Source organism: Cupressus sempervirens, chromosome 10, assembly GCF_028749045.1.
Source record: "Cupressus sempervirens isolate cs-2001-9-10 chromosome 10, ASM2874904v1, whole genome shotgun sequence".
NCBI classification, from domain to species: Eukaryota; Viridiplantae; Streptophyta; class Pinopsida; order Cupressales; family Cupressaceae; genus Cupressus; species Cupressus sempervirens.
This window is the reverse complement of record NC_143127.1, coordinates 17,358,323-17,366,315: the sequence shown is the minus strand read 5'-3', so window position 1 is coordinate 17,366,315 and position 7,993 is coordinate 17,358,323. Positions and strand designations below refer to the sequence as shown.

The 7,993-nt window shown below is 37.2% G+C and overlaps 1 pseudogene; it reads left to right on the top strand.

Moving 5' to 3' along the window:
• Positions 1-1,857: 1,857 nt before the first annotated feature.
• Positions 1,858-3,561, top strand: LOC149532346 (DNA-directed RNA polymerase II subunit 2 pseudogene; annotated as a pseudogene).
• Positions 3,562-7,993: the final 4,432 nt, after the last annotated feature.

Sequence of the window (7,993 nt, the reverse complement as noted above, 5' to 3'; positions counted from 1 at the left end):
TCTTTGTGAAATTGATTTTCAAGTTGCAAAGGTTTGTGATAATACTATATTAGAATCTATGTGTCTTGAAGAAAAAGTGGAAACATGTTTTGTCAAATCTGAAAATATGATTGAAGAAATGATCAGCAAAATTGAAAGAGAACTAAATGAGGATTATATTTTAAATTGTTGTCTTCTAGAGAACTGTCCTAAAACAAACATACTGGTTGCATTATGCCTTAGTGGTCATCATATTGAATCTAAAGATGTAGCAATAACAGATGATGAAAAGGAAGGAATTGCAAAAGATAATGAGGTATTGAAGCATTATGAAGAAGATAGTGAATCTGATTATAATCCTCCCGGTCTGGAATACTCTTCCATAATTAATCCAGATATTGAAATTGTGAATTCAGATGAACATCTTGCTATAGAAAATAAAGAAGATATCTCAGCTTGGATGGATGCTGTAGCAAATAAGGAATCCTTCAATTTCAGCCCCATTTTGAAATCTGAAGTTGTTAATGATAAAGCCTGTGATTGTTATGATGTTATTTCACTTCCAAAAGCTTTTCAATTTTCTGATTATGTTCATTCTGATTTGAAAGATGATATCCTTGCTGAGAGTGGTAATGGAGTAAAAAGATGTGAGTGTTTTCAAGCAGTGCTTTTAGAATCACTTGAATATTCTACCAGTCTGGATTTGAAAATTGATATCCTTGTTATAAGTGACAAGGTTGAGGAGAATAGATGCAAGTATGATTCAGTGATGTTTGCAGAGTCTAGTGAGTTTCCTTCTTCAGAAAACATGATAGAGCATGTGAAAGACAGTATGCAGGCAAGTACAAAGGAAATAGAAGTATTTGATGAGGCATGGCTATTTGCAAAGGTCTTGTGGGTCATCATGTTGCAGATAGCTTTGGGGATTAAGTTCAACAGTGAAGGAGTGGCTAAAGGTTACCAATGTTGTTTCAGATTGATGGAGTATCTTCCTCTATTCAGAAGAGGTTCATATTTTTCTCTTCCCGTGAATGGCCACATTTGAATCTTTACTTGCTTTTGGTCCTGTTGGTGAGGTCTCCTCACCTTTTGTAAATAAGTTTTCCTTCCAATTTTGGTGTGTCTAGTGTAGCTTTTTCTTGCTTAGTTGTTGTGGTTGTTTTCTCTCATTTTGTTTTAGTCTTCCCTGCTCCCCTCCGCCCTCCCTATATGCACTTCCTCATTGATCTTCATTCTAGACTCCATAACCCAATGCTTAAGGCACTTTCTTAACTAGAGATGTTGAATTCTTCATGCACTTTGTAGTACATGATCCCCCAGTCAGAGCCAGCTTTTTTCTGACTATCAATCACCCATTTTTTTTTGGCAATAATTGGGGTCATATCAAGTCAGTCTATTCAGTCTGGTGTCTAGGCCTAAGGTCTCCTCTAGGATAGGAAATCTTTGTCGGGTTTCCCTTCCATGGCCTTCATTGTTTTAGCTAGGTGGGTTGTCTTAAAAGTCTCATTATTTGGATAAGAAGAGCACAACAACAAGAAAAGTGCGGGTTTCTTTTCAAGGAATCTCAGATGATGTCACAGACATGGACACTGCATTTGATGTGAAGAACCAAAGCTTGATAAATAGACAGATATGGCTTGAAATTGATCATCGAGTTTATGAGTTGAACATGGATCGATGGTCAAGTTCCCCGTACTTCCTTATACAAACTCAATGACCTCAGTCGGCATGAGCATAGCCTAGAAGAGATGAATAACACTATGATTTAATTGTCCATTAAATTCACTATAGATTACACAGTTCTCAACTCACATTGGGAATTTTGGGTTCCTAAGATGTTAATGGCAGTGAAGGGAACACAAGTTATATGCACCACTCATGATACAGACGATTCACATCATAGTTGCTAGATGTCAAGATGTTAGCTCACCATTGAATGTAGATGAGTCAAATATAAGTCAATCACCAAATGTCTCCTGACTATTTTTAAGATAAGCTTTGGTCAGATATATCTGAGCAAACCTATGATGACAGAATCTGACCGAGAAACAACTACATTATTTCCCAAAGAAGCTCATTTAAGGAATTTGACCTACTTAGCCCCACTATATGTTGATGTTACTAAACACATTTTCAGAAAAGGACTTGACTGTGAAGAGCTAGCAGAAAAACAAGATCTTACAAAAGTGTTTATTGGGAAGGTACCAATAATGCTGTGTTCTGCATATTGCACATTATCTCCAACAAATGAAAAGGATCTCCATGAGCTTGGGGAGTGTCCATATGACCAAGTTGAATACTTCATAATAAATGGCAGTGAAAAGGTTCTAATTGCTCACGAAAAAATGAGCACAAATCATGTCTATGTTTTTAAGAAATGCCAACCAAACAAATTTTCTTATGTTGCCGAGGTGAGGTATATGGCTGAAGCACAAAATAGACCACCAAGTAGCATGTTTGTGCGCATGCTTTCAAGAGCAAGTGCCAAAGGGGGTTCATCTAGGAAGTTTATCCGAGCAACATTGCCTTATATTCGTTCGGACATTCCAATTATTATTGTTTTCAGAGCCCTTGGGTTTGTTGCTGACAAAGATATTCTAGAGCATAAATGCTATGACTTTAGTGATGCTACAATGATGGAGTTGTTGAGACCATCCTTGGAGGAGGCATTCGTAATTCAGAACTAGCAAGTTGCCTTGGATTATATTGGGAAGTGAGGATCAACCGTTGGTGTTACCAGAGAAAAGTGTATAAAGTATGCAAAAGACATTCTTCAGAAGCAAATGTTGCCTCATGTTGGTGTAGGAGATCATAGTGAAACTAAGAAAGCTTATTTTTTTTGGATACATCATCCATCAACTTTTATTATGTTCTCTTGGTCGTCGACCAGAGGATGACAGAGATCATTATGGGAACAAAAGATTGGACCTAGCTGGCCCTCTACTTGGAGGACTATTTAGAATGCTTTTTCGAAAGCTGACCAAGGATGTGAGGTCTTACTTCCAAAAGTGTGTTGATTTTGGCAAAGATGTGAATCTACAATTTGCAATTAAAGAAAAAACAATCTCTATTGGCTTAAAATACTCATTAGCTACTAGAAACTAGGGTCAAGCAAATGCAATAGGGACAAGGGTTGGAGTTTCACAAGTTTTGAATCGTCTGACATTTGCATCAACCCTATCACATTTACGAAGGTTGAACTCTCCAATTGGATGTAAAGTTAAGCTAGCATAACCCAGACAGTTACATAATTCACATTGGGGCATGATGTGTCCTGCAACAACTCCTGAAGGACAGGCTTGTGGGCTAGTGAAAAATTTGGCCTTAATGGTTTACATCACTGTTGGTTCATCTGCTAATCCAATTCTAGAGTTTCTGGAAGAATGGAGCACAGAGAATTTTGAGGAAATATCTCCAACAGCAATTCCAACAATACCAATATTTAGAAGATTATTGAAAATTTTGGGAAATAATTTGCTTGAACCCATAAAGAACGATACTATTAGAATGTTTAAAGTATTGAAAGTTAAAAGAATGGGATTCAAAGAGAGCAAAAATAAAGTATTCTCAAGAAATGATTAAATACTTTGAGTCCAAAGAATCAGTTACATTGGTAATTGAAGCGTCACGAAGATGAAAGATGGAGACAAGAGTGAGCAAGTCCCTTTTAGAAAAATTGTCATGGAGGTCATGACTCATCTTGAAGGAGCATATGCCCTCATTTTTAAAAGTCCACACTATCCAAATGAGGTGGTTGCATGTAAACGTGGTAGACCACTATTAATTCTCGAAAGCACAAGAAACATTTACCTCAATATCAGGCTATTCTAGTTGAATTAGATGATTTGAAGGATGCTCTTATAGGAGTTCCCAGTGTTACTAGCTTATCTATTGAGCAATGATGGCCTACGAATTATTGTTGTGGCAACAAGAAAGCTGAATCTTGAATCAGTTGTAATGATATTGTGGAGGAGAACATGAGAAAGGCATCAAGGTGAAGGTATTGATAGGAGTGACTTGTGGTTGGTCATCAAGTTTATAGACTAAGATAGTAACGTCAAAGAAGAATAGGTGGATTAGTTAAAAATATGCCAAATCTGCAATAAAAAGTTTGATTGCTTGTTGTGTGCAAGTAATGAAAATCTGGAGCTATAGTCATTAACCCACGACCACTTGAAGATGACTCTGCTTTGTTCATACACGAATACATTAAATGAATTCGCGCAGTCACTAGTGGAGAGACCATGTAATGATGCTCGCAGATTAATAATTAGGGACAACATGAGTGCCAAAGGTATAAGTGGGAACCCGATATGCAAAGAAGAGCATATGATGCACACGTTCAGCTCAACAATATTTTTCTTCTTATGCCAAAGAATAACATGTGGACCATTTAGACATATGCCAAACATGTAGTGTAAGTTCCATTATCTGATGTATACAAGCATTAAATGATGAAAGTGCTAGAATTGTGCAGCAAAACTTTGATCTGGATAAGCTTCAAAAGGCGTTTGGAAGAAATAGCAACTCTCAATATGACCATGAAGAATTCTCAAAGCTCGTGAGACAAGATAACATAAAAATTGCCTAGCATTGGATGTCGGATAGCAAGCCCAATGACTTGAATGGTAATCAAACTTCACAAGCAGATATCAAAGCTGATGAGAATGTCCAAGGATAATGATCCAATTTTGGGAGTCTTTTCATTTCATATTCTTGGAGGCAGATCAAAGGATTAGACAGAGTCTTTTGGGCTTGTCCTTATGTATAATTTCAAAAATATTATTCAAAGTCTTTCCAAGTCTCTGAATTCGAAACACTTCATATTCTCATGAAGGCTTACACTAGTGTTTTCTATATAAGCTGTTGTAAAAGATGTAACAAGGGTCTTCTTCTTGACTGTAGACAGTCAGAGAGCTAGAACAGAAGAGGGGGGCATTTTCATTTAGATATTTCATTGCATTGCATAGAGGTTCTTCTTTTTTGCAAGAGACAAAGAGCTGGAGTAGGGGGAAGGAGCTTAGTTAATTTGTTTTGCATTTTCATTATGCAGGTTAAGAGTTTGAGTTTTTGTAATAGATTGAGCATAAGTTGTGAGAAAATAAAATCTGAGTATTCTTATTTGTGATGTTCAAAGCAACAGGGGTTTTATTCTAAATCAGAGCATTTAGTATTTCTCCTCTGATTATTATCAATCAGAGTATTGTTATTTTCAGTTTTGGGCATCATCTTCCATCTTTTGTTGAATTATGAATGGGTTGTAGATCAGAGTATTTGCAAGCATTCCTGTTACAAGAATTGGGATTATTTAACACTCTCTTTCATTTCATTTTCCAATGCATTTGCATACATAGCATTCAGATTACATTACCAGTGTCGAGGAGTCATAGGAAATGTGAATTCCTGGGCCTGAGTTAGTTCTATCTATGGTTGGCTTGGTTTTCCTCTTTCGTTCTCAAGTTAAGAACGTACTCAATTAGTTTAGGAACAAACAAATTCATTTCATATCATTCCATAAGGGAGCTGTACCTCCCAATTCAGAGGAAATCTATCAATCTCATGATAGATTATCCAACTGTTGGCATCTAATTGTTCTTTCAGATTTGGGCATTTGGAGAGTTTATTTAAAAGGACAATCTGTTTACCAACAGAAGGCCCTTTACAATATCAACATTCTGACTTGGTGTCATCTTGTAGGCTACCTTGTTAGGTAGATTTTCCACTAATATTAGATCTATTTGATGACTTGCCTCCCTCATAGGAGGCAATGCATTAGGTAGCCCATTGTGCACTACTTCATGGTGCCTTTCCAATAACTGCTACACTTCTTGAGGTACTTGAACTTTCTCTTTGGTCTCTTCTCTAGGCCTTACCACTATAGCACAACATACTCCTTTCTCTTTCTTCATAACGTTTAGAAACTCCTTCCCATTAATAACACCACACTTGCCCCCACATGTTTCTCCTCCTTAAGTTTAGTCAAAGGGTCCATCTAAAACTTCTTTCCTTTCTTGGTGATCACATAACTATTCTAATCCCCATCATGTATAACCTTCACATCATACTGCCATGGACACCCTAACAAGAGATGAAAATCACCCATAGGCATTATGTCACATAGCACCTTGTCCTTGTATTCTCCTATCTCAAATTCCACAAATGCTTGTTCATCAACCAATATTTGTTGGCCCTTATTCAACCAAGACACCTTGTAAGGAGTAGTGTGAGGTATCCTCTTGAGGTTCAACTTATCTACCATCTCTATGGATACTATGTTCTTAGTGGAGCCAGAGTTCACTATCAATCTACAAATCTTTCCATGTGACCTGCACATGGTCTTAAATAAACTCTTTCTTTGAGGTGGTTCAACCATATTAGGTACCTTCAGCAAAGTCCTTCTCAACATTGAATTTTCACCATCCAACATTGGTCCTACTTTAAAAATAGATTATGTGACACTTTGAGTGCCATCTTCTTGTACTAATTGTTTTCTCCTTTATCCAATGGATGAAGAGGATGCCTTTTCAAGACATCTATCTAATAGTATGGCCCACTTGGTTACAGTTATAAAATCTACCACTGAAAATAGTATTTCTTCTGCCATGGGACTAGAACCTACCTCTAGGTGGTCCCTTTCTTCTATATCCCCCTCTTTGAAATGTGTTCTTGTTCTAATTACCCCCATAATTATCATTGGTTAGATTCTCTTCTGGCCTGCTTGGTCTTGATCCTTTGCCAAAGTTGTCCCTGCCTCTGAAACCTTTGTTACCTCTACCCCTTTGTTATGAATCATGCCTTCTTCTTGCCTTCTCTTCTTCCATTAAATCCAACTAAAATCATTTATGCATACTGTCAGGAGCCATCATGCTAATCTCATCCAAAATCCCTTGCCTCAATCCATTGAGGTATCTTTCCTCTCTTTCCACTTCTTCTTCTTGCCTTCTTGCTCTTAGGCTTAGCTTGTTAAATCAATATAAGGACACACTATGAGGTCCCTCTGTCTTAGGTTCTATAACCTTTGATATATTTGAGTCTTATAGTGTATGGGTAGGAATTGGGATCTCAACCTAATCTTCATCCTATCCCAAGACACAATCTTCTTCTTCCCTACTACTACTCTGTCATCTTGTATCATGTTCCACCATACTAGTGTAGATCCCTTGAGTCTAGCCTTGGCATAGTGGAATCTCTTATCTTGTTGTACTTCCTTGTAATCAAACTAATTTTCTATGGCTTCCACCCAATCTAGAAATTCCTCCCCATTCAAGCTACTACTATAGTAAGGAATATGCTCCATACTATCTTTGTTAAGAGACTTAAAGACATCCAAAAATACCTTTTTATCCTGGTCCAGTTTAGGATCCTTACCTCTGTCAAATTTCTCCCATGTGATGCTTTTATATTCTTCCTCACTCTCATCTCCCCATTCTATGATTTTCTTCTTACTCTTTGTGTCTTCTTAACTGGAATTGGCCAATAGATCCTTAAAAAAATCCACTATGGCACCCTTGCTCATTGCTTTGGGTGGCATACATTCAACTTCTTGGCTATCTTCCATGTCTAACATAAACCAAACTAAAAGTTGGCTCTGATACCACTCTAATGTAGAGAGCCTAGGGTTCCAACAAATAACCATTCCTAGTTAAGGTTCTAATCTTGAATCATCCAATGATTCTTTTTTCTTGTCCTTTACACCAATCCAAGACTCCAAGACTCTTCCCCCAACTTGCCTCCTAGGTGTAGTTGGTCTAGTGTAGACTTAATCTCCCTTCTAGGGCACTAGTCCTATTTGACCTTCCTTCCCTTAGAAGCACTTAGGATCTTGTTCTTTCACTCCCTTAGAATCTACTAATTTTTAGATATCCTCCATAACCTCACTAACCTTATTCAATACTTCTGGTCACATCAAGAAACATAAAAAAATCACTATCTTAAAAAAATCACTATCTTCTCATAGGGCTAATTAGGCCTATTAGCTTCTAGGTCTAGTAACCCTATTTTGTAGTGAAACCCT